The 15,753-nt window shown below is 45.7% G+C and overlaps 1 protein-coding gene across 2 annotated transcripts in view; it reads left to right on the top strand.

Moving 5' to 3' along the window:
* Positions 1-569: 569 nt before the first annotated feature.
* C10H4orf19 (chromosome 10 C4orf19 homolog) overlaps positions 570-15,753 on the top strand; it is a 77,252-nt gene continuing 62,068 nt past the window's right edge. For both annotated transcript variants that reach the window (XM_036201087.1, XM_036201088.1), the window contains exon 1: positions 570-827. The gene's annotated coding sequence lies outside the window, so the exon portion shown is untranslated. The remainder of the gene's footprint in view (positions 828-15,753) is intronic.

Genomic DNA, 15,753 nt, shown 5'->3' with positions numbered 1-15,753 from the left:
TAAGTGTGCCATTTAAAAGCGCACAGCTATCTTAGTGCGAGAAAGGGCCGACAATCATTACGTGTTCTCCCATAGAGCGCTGCCTCTGAAGGCAGCGGACACTCAGAAACTACAGGTCTTTGCAAAGTCCTCTGCCCAGTTCCTTCTGCGCATCTCACTGCGAGCCTTGGAGCGTGGAGAGGAAGGCTAGTAAGCTAGATGGCGCAGTTGCTCAACACATTTTCTTGGCAAGCTCCACGGCCTCTGGGCCAGGTGGAAAGATAGACCCAAACCTTAAACCGAATTTCAGGATTAAGCCACCAATTCTCCAGCCGTCCTGGGTAAAGCTCCGTGCGTTTGATGGAGCGTCCCACATCCTGACACCCCCCAAGGGAAGGGGTCTGGAACCGGGGTTCTTTCACTCCCCCCACTATAGCCTTCCGGACACAGGCAAGCTCGCAGCCCCTGGGAATGACCGTCGCAGCAGCGGCGTCGGGGCTGTTTGTCTAGCCACCGGGCCAGGCGACCAGCAGTGCGCGCGCGCCCTCTGCCAACTAACGCGGGCTGGCTCGCTGACCCCTCACTCAAGCCTGGATCACGGGTCGGTCCCCTGGTCCCTGCTGCCTGCGTCCGCCGGGACGGGGCGCAGGTAAAGGGTTACGCGTGGCTGGGAGGCTCGCCGGCTGCCCGCCCACGTGACGCGCCGGCCCAATGACCGCGGCCCGGCTGTGGCTGCAGCGCGGCGGGCTCCCGGCGGCACTGAGCCACACTCGCGGGTCCCGGCGCGGACGCCCGAGGCCCCCCGAAGCCATGGGCGCCCCGACCCTGGAGACGCCGCCCCGCCGCAGGTAAGCAGCGTCCCGGCCCGCGTCGGGCTCGGCCGGGAGGAGGAGGAGGAGAGGAGGGGAGCTGCTGGTCCCTGGGCGGGAGTCCCCGCTTCGTTCCTCGATCGCTCTTACTTCTCGGTTCCCCTCCTCCTGGAGGGACGCGGGGAGAAACGAGGCGAGGCGACCCGTGGTTTTGATGACCTGGGGGAATTCAAGCGAGGCGCGGGGAAGAGAGGCAACCTGGCGGGCGGCACGGTGCGGGTTCCCAAACTAAAGGTGCTGGTTGTGTAAAAGGGTTGAGTTTTGAAAACTCCCAACTCATGAACTCTCAGCCGTGCCTGGGAACTTAACCTGGACAAATTGCAAGAGATTTTCCCGTCTGCCTGTGTTCGGGGTTCACCATATTTTAGCATTGGAGGGCTTTTATTGAGTAAAGCGGGAAAGGGAATTTGACCGCCCCCGCCCTTTCTTTGAAATGCCCTTGGGTTCTGGGATTGGATCGAAGGCCATGGCTAGGGTGTACGGAGGGACTGCCACACCGTGGTGCTCCTCAAGAGCCTGGGACTGGGAGAGTGGGCGCCAGATGCAAACGGTTAAATGGTCTCACAGCTGTAAATATTTAAATAGGCAAGTATCTCCCAGGTCAGTCACCTGGGTCTCCGTGGCCTGGACAGTCCTGATGAAGTGATATTTTTCATAAAGTCACCAATGAAGAATTTTCCAGTCATACCAGGCAGATAGTAGTGGGGCTTTTTATCCCTTCCAGAACCGTAATTAACTTTAAAAGCTAAACAAAATAACTCCATCTGCAGTGACTCAGAACGTCGTTTTATTTTCCATCGTAGTGTGGACTTGTGATATGAATGTAGGGCAAGTGGCTCTTCTAGGATACGCTTCAAATCAAAGAAAGTGTTTGTCGTCTCCCGGTCTCTGTTGATGCGAACGTGTTGGCGGTGGCTTGTGGACGGATGCTTTGGGTGCTTGTAACTTAGCTATGGTGAAAAAGAAAAGCCTGAAAGGTGGACGAAAAAAAGAAACGGAAGTCGTTTTTAGAGGTGGTAGGTTCTGTATTTGCTGGAGTTTTTTCCTCCCGTGTAATTTCCCAGTTAATACTATTTTAAGAAGGATACAATAGTGTCTCCCACAAAAATGTCCAGCTAATTCTATTTTAAAAAGGATACACTAGCCCTCTACACCTAAGCACCAGTTTCCCCTAAACATCATGTTAGCCCCTTTGGTAAAAATCTGTCTTGGGGGAGATCTCTGTAACAATAATATGGAGCTCCTATCATCAGGGAGAGTCCTGGGTTGTTTGTTTCTCCAAAGGGTGAAAACTCAGGAAACAGGCAGCTCCAAGGCCCACCGAAGAGAAATAAAGGTGGCAGATCCAGGACAGTGACTTGTGATTCATTTCTCCTGTTCACCTACTCTGCCTATCTTTGATCCTGTTCCTTGACTTATTCTACAAATAAATGCTTATGTTATGTCCCCAGAAACTTATTGTCCGTGAAGATTTTGATATCTAATAGTGTCCAAATTTAAATGTGGCCCATTTAAATGTGCTCGCTACATTCCAAAGAGATTTTACACACCCGGATTTTGAAAGGAAACAAAACCTTGCTTATTGCCTGAGCATGTACTATCTCCTAAAATGGAAGGAGTCCCTCACTTCTGGCCCCGCACTTCTCAGAGCTTGAAAACTGTGTTCTCTGAGTCCTGGCCAGGAGCCAGTCTCGGCCCAAGGTTAAAGCAGGTGCTGACCCTTTTCCCCTCAGAACTGCCTGGTGGAGGTGCCCCAGGAGCCCATTGCCTGGGTTTCCTAGAAAGGACTCTGGTTCTCTGCTAACTGAATACTAACCTCCTCAGACCTAGTTTCCTCTCTCTAAACAGTGTCTCACATGTTCCTAGTTAGACAGTTTCCCAGTGTCCCTGAATCTTGGGTTCTTTCGGGTTCTTGCTTAAAGAACCTATTTTGTCTCTAATGTGATCATTAGAGTGGTTGTCTGGTTAGTCTCCCTAGGTAATTCAGAAAAGAAGAGCTGGCAAGAGCTGACAGGACCATCGTAGGGGAAGGACAGGCATGGAGTACTCCCTGTCTGCAGGTCAGATAGGGTGGGCGCCCAGTTGTGGTCTTTTTAGTGCCTGCTCTTAACCCCAGAGCTATGCTGGCCTCTAGCTGAAACCTTTCTTCCTCTGGTTATTTCCTGAATACTCCTGAAGAGAACAAACTGAAAATCAAATCATTTGTATTTTCTTCATGCTTGGGATCTTCAGAAAGATTGTAGACCATCAAAATGACCCTGTCTTAAATATATGCTTTAAACAATGAGCTGTGAATACGTGTTCTGAAGCAGATAATTAAATAGCTTAACCTCTGATTCCGTGTTGTTAGAAACCCTAGACACTACTGAGCAGCCGTGAATGATAACCGAGATCAGATATGGTGACCTTTGTTACGTGGTTATACCTTAGTTCGTATGGTGTCTGACATTTCACCGTGAGCAATGGGCTCTACTCAGCGCACAGGTGTCTCTCTAAAATCAAATGAACTCTGTCTGGCCTGGCCTTAGAGATCACACGTGTGTGAACCCAGACTCCGGGCCGTTGACAGGGGCCCAGCTGCAGCCTCAAGAATCTAGTCTGGGGAGAATCCTTTGAAGCAAGGCCCATATCTGTTCTTCCGAGTTTACTCTGGCTGCAGAGAGAAGGATGACATGAGAGAGACTACAAACATAGCCGAAGGCAGCTGCTGCATGAATTCACAGAATTGATTGGACAGAGAAGCCAATCAATTCAGAAGCTCTTTAGGCACCTACACTCTTAACTGTGAGAATGTTTTAGTGACTCTGGTCTTTGATGTTGGTTTGCATGCCCTTTCCAAATTAGTTCTCCCCACTCCCACCCCAGATTGCTAAGCCTAAGCCCTGCTTCCATACAGTGCTCCTCCTGTCGAGTACAGTGACCCTGCACCTGACATAGTTTGTTTGCATTTCAGAAAGAAGGCCAATGAAATAATGAGGTTCATATTCTTATTTATGCTTCTTTATGTAGATTTTGAAGTGTTAAGGCAAAAATGAAGATAAGTGATTGCCTCACATATACCCTCCCTCGTGTACCTTCAATTCCTGTAGGAATAAACATCTCCTGACTTGGAGTTGTTAAATCCCCAAGTTGGCCTGAACTTGGGCGGTTCTGTGGCACAAAGAGGGCAGACTGTGTTTGGAAGAGTATTTATGGTCTATGAAAACCCTTTCGTCCTGGGGAGGGGAGTCTTCTTTGTCGCTGACTCCCAGCTGCACACAATGTGCACTGGTATACATTTTTAATATTTTTGGAAACTCACCATTCATTAGCCATGGAAAAAGATTGCTACACAGAAGAATTTTGAAATTTCTTTTCATCTTGTTCTCCATGCCACCCCTACTCCATCTAATAGCTGAGTACCTCAACTGGTCATTCATGAGCAGGAAATGCAAAGGTTTGGCTAGAGCTTTTGAGCGGTATACTTCTTGTCTCAGGACTAGACTGCTGGCAAAGATCGCTTCTCCCAAACATGGACTGCAACCTAGAAATGAATGCGCAAATGCCTTCCCCCTGTAAATCATTGTCCTTCTACAACCTTGGTTCTTCTCTGATCCCTGCTGAGCTTAGCTATTTGGGTCCATAGTCCACAAGGAACTTCCACCCTAGTGGTTCAATGTATGGCTATTATGGTAACAGGGAGATATTTGAGTCACCACCTACCGTGAGCCAGCAAAGAAGGACAGGGAAGTTTGTCTGTGATCAAACTATCCAAAAGTAATAGGATGATTATTGTTATCACCAGAGTTTAGAACTGCGTTTCAGTAAATAGGTATTTTTGAAAAAAAAAGAAACCTAAAGAGTCACTTCTTCTAAATAATTTGTAGATGAGGGAAAGGAAACTAGATCAAAGAGTTTGTCCAACGATGTTACAGAAGTTCATACAGCTGCCCGCTAGGTCCAGAATTTGAGGCCTGGTTCTTTGTGCTTCCTACTACTGACTAACCAGCATGTGTTTTAGGATACAGAAATCCCCTTTTCAATTAACCTTTGCCCTAACATATAGTTAGCCTCTGTTTATTGAAAAATTGCTTGTATATACAGCATCGGTTATCTGTTGCTGTGTAACAAATGAGCCCAGGATTATTAACACATGTTTGTAACAAGCATAATGACCTCAAACCACCACTGTTGGGCGAGTTTATGATCCTGTAGGTCAGCAGTTTGGGCTGAGTTCAGCTGGGTGAGGCTTGTCCAAGCTCTTTCATGTGCCTGTGCTCACCAAGGTGGCACTACCTTGGAGTCTTGACTGAGTCACCTGAGGAGCATCTGAGCCTGAGTTCAGTGGTTCACAGACTGCTCACCTGTTGTCTCTACTCAGTATCTGGAGGGAGAGAGAAGCAAGGCCCTGTGAGGCCTAGGTTCAGCTAATTCAACTCATTTTTTTTTCCTATGAGTGTACTTTGAAAAGCAAGTCAGAGAGTCAGTTCTAATTCAGGGGATGGGGAAACAGACCTCACTTCTTAATGGGAGAAGCTACAAAGTCACATTAAAAAAAAAAAATTCCAGGGGCTGGAGAGATGGCTCAGCGGTTAAGAGCACTGCCTGCTCTTCCAGAGGTTCTGAGTTCAGTTCCCCAGCAACCACATGGTGGCTCACAACCATCTGTAGTGAGATCTGGTGCCCTCTTCTGGCCTGTAAGCATACATGCAGACAGAATACTGTATACATAAGAAAGGAAGGAAGGAAGGAAGGAAGGAAGGAAGGAAGGAAGGAAGGAAGGAAGGAAGGAAAGAAGAAAGGAAGGAAAGAAGAAAGGAAGGAAAGAAGAAAGGAAGGAAAGAAGAAAGGAAGGAAAGAAGGAAAGAAAGAAGGAAGGAAAGAAGGAAGGAAAGAAAGAAATTTTTTTAAAAAAAAAATTCCGGGTTGGGGATTTAGCACTTGCCTAGCAAGAGCAAGGTCCTGGGTTCAGTCCTCAGCTCCGGGGAGTGGGGGGGAATTCCTTGGATTCAAGGAGAGGTGGACACTTGTGGCCATTTTTAAAGCCTGCCGTATCAACCCCACACTTCACATCACTCACCAACTCCTGGTGCCTGTAGCTAAGGCAGAATTCTGCCTTACAGGTAAGGAAGCTGAGAACCAGACTTGTTAGTCAGGCAGGGTCAGGCAAAGGACACAGGTGCTGAGTGCTGGATCAGCCTTGATTCCTAGACCTGACTGGGAACTACCATGCAACACTGGCTGTGTTCTGCCACAGTGGCAGCCACCACAGTGTCTCACAGCTCACAGTATTATGCTAAAAAGCCTCAAGAATGCTTATGTGTTTAAAGAAAAACATCGGGTAGGACTGTATCCTTTAAGAGCACATGCTTTAATTTCTCTGTATGTGCACACACACACACACACACACACACACACACACACACACTACTGAAGCAGTTAAGCCTCTGACTCGGGAGAAACTGGATGCTTGCATTATCAAAGCAGATTAGTGAAGAAGGACAGGGAGCCAGGAGAAGTACAGAGTTGAAAAGAATACTTCTATTATTATCTCAAATTTCCTCACATCTGTGTTGTTACGTCTTGTTTATTTTATTTTACTTATTTATTAATTTTTTTTATGTACTTGAGAGGTCTCACTGTATATTCCTGGCTGGCCTGAGATCATGTTATGTAGATCAGGTTGGCCTGGAACTCACAGAGGTCCACCTGCCTCTGTCTCCTAAGTTCTAGGATTAAAAGCATGGCACACTATGTGGTCATATGCCTGACCTTTATGTCTTAAGTAACTACACTGAGACTTCACAAATGTCCACAGGTGATAGAATCATGACCAGAAGGGGTATTCAGGGGCCTCAACCCTTTTCACTGTAGGTAAGCAAAACCCCAAAACAGCTAAGGGAAAGGTTCGAGGATATGCACAAGCCTGGGTCTCTGACCCAAAACTATTGTGCAATGACAGGTACTTCAGAGCAGAACCTTCCTAGAATGGCTTCCTGGAGGTTTTTCTACCCATGATGGGCAAGGTAAGGTAGCTGAGAGAACTCACCTTTAAAGCTAAGGTGACCTGAATTTGAATCCTGGCCTGCTAACTACCTGTCATGTCACAAAAAGCATTTAATGCTCTTGTCACTTCTAAAGAGAATCATAAAACAGAAATAATTGACCAGACAGTCAAGATTTGGTTCACAGAATGCAATTTATCTCTGTTCCCTTTTAAACTTGACAGGACAAGTTTTATGGTTGGCACTAAGATTTGGTTTTGGTAAAGAGAGCCAAGTGTTCTACGTGTAGATATAATAAAAGCTTCAGAGATCTGTCACAGCCCAGGCCAAGCCCACTCCAGGCCACCAGTGGAAGCCTGATTCCAGGCCCACTCTGAGCTCAGGTTTTGCTGTATGAGATGCTTGGTGTCTCCTGAGGGGAAAGGCCAGTGTTTCCTGATGCCAAAGGCAAGGCCTAAGCAGTGGCTCCGGGGAGGTGCACCTGAAAACAGGAAGGTAGCAAAGTCACAGCTCACTGGGGTAGAGCAAGCTAGAGGGTTGTTTTACTAATACCCCACCTTCATTCCAGGATTTAAGGTCAGCAAAAGGAGTGTTAATTTTATGTGATGGAAAAAAAAAAAAAAAAGCCAAGTAGTTTGGGAGGGTGAAATTACCAAATTGAGACACTTGACAGGCACCATCCTTCAACCCCTCAGTGAGAGCCAGATAGACCCAAAGCTGGTAGATTTATGACTAGAGCACTTTGCAAGACCACCAAAGGCGGATGATTTATCTAAGCAGGACACACATCATCCATCCATCCATCAGGAACCATCTCAGTCACTCCACACAGGGTACCATGTGCATGGTGGATATGCTGTCCCCTTTAGTTCCCTCTGCCTACTCCTGCCCCCCCCACTTCTGTAAACCCTTGGAAAGAACATGGGGGATGCATTTTCCTCTATCACGAAGCATTTGTTCCACCTCGGTTCTTGCTTGAGTCGCCGAAGAGCGTCTGGAACTGGCTGTCCCAGAGGAGACTGCACTGAACGAAGGCTCATGCCTGCTCAGTCTCTCCTGATGCCCTGGATTCCAGTCTCCTACCCTATATGACACCAGCACAGTGACTACTTCCTAGCGACATCTGCACAAGGCCGTGCTGCCATGCTTGATGTCGCCAACCCTTAGCTTTGGTGACCTCAGTTTTCTGGAACCGTATGAGGCCTCTACACCAGAGCAGCATTTTGAGTCTGGGATGGAGGGGGAGAGGAGAAGGGCTGTCGAGCTTGAAGTGTCTCAGCTCACCTCACTTTCACCCCTTTGTAAAGCCACACCATGAACTACCAGGGACTGTCAAGCTTGAACGCAAGGGACTTCCCTGTGTTTCTAACGAAATATATTTCCTTATCATGAAATTGCCTACTCAAATACTTGCCCGGGGGTAGTTTTAAATGCTTCTAGCAATGACTCCATCTTTGCATCTGTGCCGGAGATGGGGGGATGGGGGGAGTGGGGGGGTGGGGGGTGGGGGGGGCTCTAGTGTGAGGAAGGAGAGGAAAGGTGTTTCTTGAGAAAGCCAACCTGACTTTCCTGCCGGCTGGCTGTGGTAAGTGTGGAGACTAGAGAAAAATGGCAACATGGGGTGGCTCAAGAGCTCAGAAAAGTGACCCTCTCTTGATCCTCATTTCCAACAGAGCTTTCACAATAAGCTGGCATTTAAAAGAGAGCAACATGGTCTCACTTTTGGCATTTTGTATATTCTTCATGTTTTAGTTTGGTTGAGTTTTTTTTTTAAGATTTTATTTATTTATTATGTACATTGGGGTTTTGTCTGCCTGGATGTCTGTGTGAGGATGCCAGATTCCCCTGGCATTGAAGTTACAGACAGTTGTGAGCTGCCATGTGGGTGCTGGGAATTGAACTCCATCCTTTGGAAGAGCAGCCAGTGCTCTTAACCTCTGAGCCATCTCTCCAGCCCCTTGGTTGGGTTTTTAAGGAGAATGTCATTGTATTTTGACTGTGGAGGGTGCATTCTGAGTTGGTGAACCTAGCAACTATAAAAAGGAGTTTGGGGATTGGGTTTTGCTTCTTTGCTTAACTGTTGGTTATTTTGCTAGTATTGCTGAATAACACTAATGTAATTCTCCACTAGCATGTTGTATAGAAGGTTCACTTGGGGACAAATGGGACCCTCTTGATGAGGGGTTGGCTCATCAAGGAGTTTAAGCAGTGAGAGTCCTTTGAACTAGATACTCACTCTCGCCGGGGCATTTTTCATAAGTAAATACTGAGAACTGCTAAGGAAGACACCACAAAGGAGGTGTGGAAGCAGCCCCACACTGCTGCCAGCCAGGGGCCATGCTCGCCTCACCAAAGCAAAACAACTGCTCACATCCGTTTCTAATTCATGAAGTCCTTTGTGCTGATTGGAGATAAAGCAGTGAACAAATCGTGCAAGCCGCCTCTAGGTTGCAGCCTGCCGATAACATTCTTGCTACAAACACCCCCCCCCCAAATCCCACACTGCTGTGCCTGCTCATCTCAAAGCACATTCTGGGTGAAAGCCAGTACTGGTCAGTGAGAAACTGTCAAGGTTTTAAACTGGGGTGTCCTAAGATATGCAAATGGCTGGAATGTAAGAAACAAGAAGACATTTGGTGAGACACTGATGAGATTGAGGGGATGGCCCAGTTGGCAAAGTGCCTGTCTTAAAAGCATAGGGACATGAGTCCAAGTCCCATAACTCACTTTTTAAAAGAAGGTAGGATGTGGTGTTGTGCACTTGTATTCCCAGTGATGAGGAGGTAGAGACGGACAGATCCCTGGGACTTACTGGTCAGCCAATCTAGCATACTTGGTGAGTTCCAGACCATTGAGAGACCTTGTCTCAAAACACACACACACACACACACACACACACACACACACACACACACACACACCCCAAGATGTTGTTGACTTCTAGTTGAATAGAGACAAGAAGTGGGTGGACTCCTGTGATGTAGGATGAGATGACAGGTGTTGCCGTTGACTGGAAATGAACAACAAAAGAGGAGGTGTCATGGTTGGATACAGGGACTTTTGTTGTGTTCAGAAACAATCAATCATATCAGGAAGTACCAGTTAAATAAACATTTGTAGGTGTCCTCTGACACCTGACACTGACCCAAAGCAGACAGGTGTCCATGTGACAGCATGACATAGTCATGACAGTCTTGAATTCTAGAATTTTTATTGAAGACAAATAGTTTCATTTTAATAAATGAATAGTTACGGGAACACCTAGCAGAAAATATCAGGAAGAATCAATTCCAAACAGATAAGGGTGGGGTTCATAGGACCATTCAGAGTCTACATGAGCCGTTTCTGCACTCTGGACTCTGCAATTCCTACCTGTCATTTGGTAATCAGAAAATAGACTCAGCAGAAAATGAACCTGCTCTCCCACTTCTGCTGTGGAAACTTTTGTCACCCTATCCCCAAATGACTGTGCCCTCTTCTGAACCCAGATCTCATTCTAGAATGTTCAGTCCCAGCAGGTCTTTAGAGACCATTTGGTTCAGTATCCCCCAACTCAAAGACAAGGAAACAGGCTCACTAGAGTTCATGGTTTGGCTAATCGGATGTGAGCCCAGACTCAATACCAAAACCCAGATCCACTGGCCTGGAGTCTCTGATTCTTTCCGCTGTGAGCTCAGTCCCCTCAGTCCCCAGTGTCTGGGAATCACTTTTATTAGACTATTGAGTTCATTAGCTTCTTTTCTCCTCCAGAAAATGATGAGCTTGAGCTCAGAATGAGGATAATGTTTAACACGGTATAAGGTAGACTTTACTGAGGCTTCAAAGCCAGGAAGCAAGACTACATACAGTTCAGGAAAAATAGATTGCACCTAGCTTGTACTCACACGGGTTAGGGTTAGAGTTAGGGTTAGGGTTAGAGTTAGGGTTATGTACATTGGGGTTTTGTCTACATGGATGTCATGAGGAAGGGGAAATGGACTTTGGATGCAGGGGTGTATCCATCCACAGGTAGGTACACTCCCCCTACAGCATATATAATACTCTTGTTCTCCCTAAAGGAAATGGCATTGCTGCTTAAGACACACTTTTAATTTGTTGATAATCTGAAAGATCTCTGCAGCTGTCTCCTGATCTCCTCTGACATTCAGGGCCCCTTTTCACTGTATGATTCAGGACTTAGTGTTTAACTCACTGAAACAGAGCCCACCTGTCCCGGCTGTGGTCCACAACTGTATTTCAGAGCATCAGCCCTCACACTGAGGGACTCAGCCATATGGATGCTGCTAGGTCACCATCCACAGACAGGGAATTCTCCCAGAAAGCAGCTCAGGCCACCTCATTAAAAAGCACAGTTAGCTGGGGCAGGATAAGCTTGGGGCATTGCCAGGTCTGGAAGGCTGTGTTTGCTCCCTCACCTCTAGGGCCCAGCTCTTTTCTCCTCCTCCCCTGAAGCTAATCAGAGCACTTTTGTCTCTGCTCAGCTCCACCTGGCATCTGGCGCTCATCACCTAAATGAGCCACCGTCTTTCGGAAACTTGTGCTCACTGCTGCTCCCACTTTACACATTTGCTGAGCTTGTTTCCAGCGTTGTATTAATTTCTTTCAAGTGAACATTTTCCATATCCTAAACATTGCCGTTTTTTTTAATGTTGCCATCTGCTGGAGTCTTTCGACCGAATTACCCACTCATGTTTGTATGCGTCTGTGGATTTTAATTTAAACACTTTCAACCCAGTTTTTATTGATGCTATTGCTGATCCTGTGTGATCTGTGGGCCACGATGCTGTCGGTTCCTAATATATAAGCCCATATAATGCACCACAGTGTTGGAGGGATACAAAACAAGGTGTATAACTGATAAGCCTTCAAGTTGAGTAAACTAGTATTTTCACGCACATTCCCCTCAGTCAGTTACAGGTTTGCCTTCTAAAACTTGATGGTTCTTTTCACAAATGCAAAAAACTTTGTTTTCAGTAAAGTTGCCAAATTCTTTTTGAATAACCTTACATCCAGGCTGAGTGCGGTCAAGGTGGGAAATGACAGGAGAGTACAGCCCTTCCTCACCAATGGAACAGGAAGGAGTGGATTGAACCCTAACTCAACACCTCTTAGAGTCAGAAATTTCTGGATAACAGTAAAGTATTCCAAGATGGCAAGACTGTAGGGTCCAAAGGCATTATTATGGGAGAGTTGTGTGTGTGGTGGTGGTGGTGTGTGTGTGTATGTGTGTATATACCACCCAGGCCAGGTGTCCTGTATGTGGCCACCTGTCAAAGTACTTGGAAGAACTGGTGTTTCTCATTCTTTTCAGCTATGCCAAAACAGAGCAGTGAACTGATGAATCTTGATATGACTACTGAATTTTCTCATAAAATGAAAAACATGTCAGATGGGCAACAGGATGCACTCTTTGAATCCGCCTGCCCTAAAACTTCAAATGGCAGCTGTCTATAACGTGCCATTCCATGTCAGCATAGCCCCATCACCTACCTGACTTACCACAGGCTCACTGGTCACATTCGCTCCCAAACACAAAGAACCTACAGGCATTTCTAAGACACTGCCATGCTGTGCCTCTTTAGGCAATAAATCGCCTAAGACTGAGCATCATTGGGATGTTTTAGTTGTCCACAAGGATATTCTATTAGAAATTGAAATTTCTAAGGCTGAAGGGCTGACTCAGAGAACGAAGAGCTTGCTTCACAAGCGTGCAGATCTGTGTTTTGGTCCTCAGCACTCATGTGAAAGTTGATACAGCAACACACAACTGTAATCCCAGTACTGAAGGCACAGGTGGGGTACTAGGCTGTGCAGATACAGGTGGGGTACTGGGGTGTGCATAGATGGGGTACTGGAGTGTGCAAGCATAAGTGGTCCCCAGGAGCTGACTGGCCCTCAATCTAGCCAAAATATCAAGCTCTAAGGTCACTGAAAGAGCCTACCTCAAATAACAAGGGGCAAAGTGATAGAAGATATCTCCCAACATTGACCTCTGCCCTCTACAAGTGCACACACATGCATGTATGCACGCACAAGAAATAAGCAAAAATTGAAATGTCCTTGAAAGAGAACAGGTCTGTACATTGATTGTGTGGACTTCATTGCATTTCTTAATATCCACACTCAACAAACAAGCAAATGCTTTCTGTCCAGTTTTGTTGTTTTATAATGGTCTGAGAGTAAAGAATGGGAGGGTCAGAGGAGTCAGTTGCCTCACAATGTAGAGGAAAGTACCCCTCTCTTGCTAGTCTCAGCTAAGATAGACCAAGGAACAGATCTTTCTGATGAAAAGCGCAGAGGGAGCTGGAGGGTGAGAGGGCCCTGTAGCTTTAAATCTGAAGATATTTTATAATCGTCCTCAACACTTCTGTTTTCATTTGTTTGCTTTGGGTGACACATGGAAAAATATTTGCCTACTGGATGATACTAATCTTCATGTGCTCGCAAATGACTTTCTCTCTAAAAAAGGTGGCAGCTAATTCATTGGTGCTACATGTTTGTTTTAAATGCTTGCAAATGAAGAAGGTTTTGCTCGGAAATTGGCATCGCATTTTTTATACCTGAGGGTCGGGTCTAAGAGAAGATACACCTGGAAACCTTGAATAGCGTGAAACTGTAGGAGTCAGATGCTGCATTTTGTAGTTATAAATAGATACCTTAGTCAAGTGACTGCTGTTTTCCCTATAAAACAGTTTTCAAAGTTTGAATGAACCCTAATAGTTCATTTAAATAACATTGTTTGGAAACTCTGAACTTACTTGTCTAAATAAGCATTTTTAACATTTAGACAATATCTCTAAATTGTTCTGAGTGGGTGAGCCAAAATGTGTTTCTTTTCCCTAAAGAAATTAAAATTCCAATTTGTGAGTTGAAATTCTTATTCACTCAACAAATATGTATTAAACATTTCTTGTATTTTGCATGGATTAGAATGTATGTCAATCTCCTGAAAACCCCACAATGGATTTCAAATGCAGAATTTCAATTCATAAATAGAGTTCTTGAATACTCTTCCTCCACATGTATACTTGACATTTTTAAAAGTAAACCTTGGAAAATATCATTTCAACAAACTCTACTGGGAGCCAAGAAGAAGTTGTAAATTGGGCTACACTTTGAACCAGAAGATGAGCAGTGGGGGTTTTGTTCTTGGTGATGGTTTGGTTTTGGTTTTGAGGCAGGATCTCATGTACCTCTGGCTAGCACCAGCTCACAATGTAGCCAGGACTAGCAAACACTCTACCAACTGAGCTACATTCCCCAGTTTGGCCGTGAGATTTTATTGGCTGAAATTAAAAAAAAAAAGAAAGAAAGGAAGGAAGGAAGGAAGGAAGGAAGGAAGGAAGGAAGGAAGGAAGGAAGGAAGAAAGAAAGAAAGAAAGAAAGAAAGAAAGAAAGAAAGAAAGAAGAAAAGAAGGAAGGAAGAGAGAGAGAAAAAGGAAGGAAGGAAGGAGGGAAGGAGGGAGGGAGGAAGGAAGGAAGAAAGAAAGAAAGAAAGAAAGAAAGAAAGAAAGAAAGAAAGAAAGAAAGAAAGAAAAATAATGTGATTGGTTACAGCCCAGTGTTACTGGGGCATGCATTTATTAGTTGGCTTTGGCTTTCTCTGATTGGATGAAACTCAAGTATTTATTATTTAAAAAAAAAATACTCCAAAGAATTGTTTCCTTTGCTTTCTTACTTGTGCTATAGGTTGTTCTGTAGGAACTGAAAGTGTAAACACAGCCTCGAGCTGCTGGCCTCCAGTTTATTTTGAGTTAACAGTACATGAACGTAGACTTCCTGTTTCCTGCACACTAGCTACCTAAGCCTTGTGCTCTGCTGACCTGGATACAGAAGTAAACAACCTTTGTATTCATCATTGGGGTAATAGTCTCCTGGGATAGAGAACTTTGAGTCACCTCAAAATGGAGTGCAGATTGTACTACAGGGAGGGAGAGATGAAAGGTTCCTGGAGCCCTTAGGGGGTCACTGTGTGCCAGGAAGGAAGGGGCGGGACTTCTCAGAGAAGCTTGTGCTCAGTACAGAAGAATGAGGAAGCCATGAGCATGGAAAGAGGTGGAGAAATCTGATTCTAAATATTTATATTTTGAAAAGCAGGGAAGACCAAGAACCCTGTTTCTAGTAAGAGCTGCCAGTGACTGTTCTGGTACCTATGGAAGCCTTTGGCCTGACTTCTTTCCCTGAGAATCGGGGTTTCTTCTCTGGTCAGTGATTAATTACTATGAACTGTCCCCTTGAGGGGGTGGAGGCACATTTCAGGAGGCATTAACCTCCTCACCAGTGTCTGTCCTCTTGAGTGCTGGCCACATTTGGGCCTTGAGGCTGGGTAGTCACAACTTCCTACCCTACACAGGCCCACAGCTCACCCACACCTGTTATCAGCCCTCCTACCTTATTCCAGGTCAATCTTTTCTGTGTGGATTCCTGCCGCCTCCTCATCCTCGGGGATGAAGCATCACCAACCCTCTCCTGAGTTTTTAAACTCTAGCAAATAACGGCAAAACACAAACAGGAGTCAACTCTCAATAAACACCCATCTTTTTAAAAATGAAAATAAAATACAGAATGAGCATCGTCTCTAATTTGGAATGGTTTGGCTACCTCTTCACATGTTTCTCTTATTCTTTATGTTTTTGTTCTATTAGGTCTTTGGAAGTTTCAATGTTTTGATCATATTCACCCCCTCTCCCAACTCCTCCCCAGTTCCCACACCCAACTTTGTGTTCTTTTTTTTTTCTTTTTCATCTTTCAAGAGCAATTTGTGCTACCCCAATGTCCTTGGATGTATAGTCTTCTACTGGAGTGTAGTAGACTCATCGGGGGCTAAACTCTTAGAGAAAACTCCCTCCCCCTCCCCCCCCCCCTCCTCCTCCCCCTCCCATCCCCTCCCCTCCCCCTCCCCTCCTCCTCCCTGTCTCTCA

Source organism: Onychomys torridus, chromosome 10 (genome assembly GCF_903995425.1).
Source record: "Onychomys torridus chromosome 10, mOncTor1.1, whole genome shotgun sequence".
Taxonomy (NCBI): domain Eukaryota; kingdom Metazoa; phylum Chordata; class Mammalia; order Rodentia; family Cricetidae; genus Onychomys; species Onychomys torridus.
This window is presented reverse-complemented; position numbering and strand designations above follow the sequence as displayed.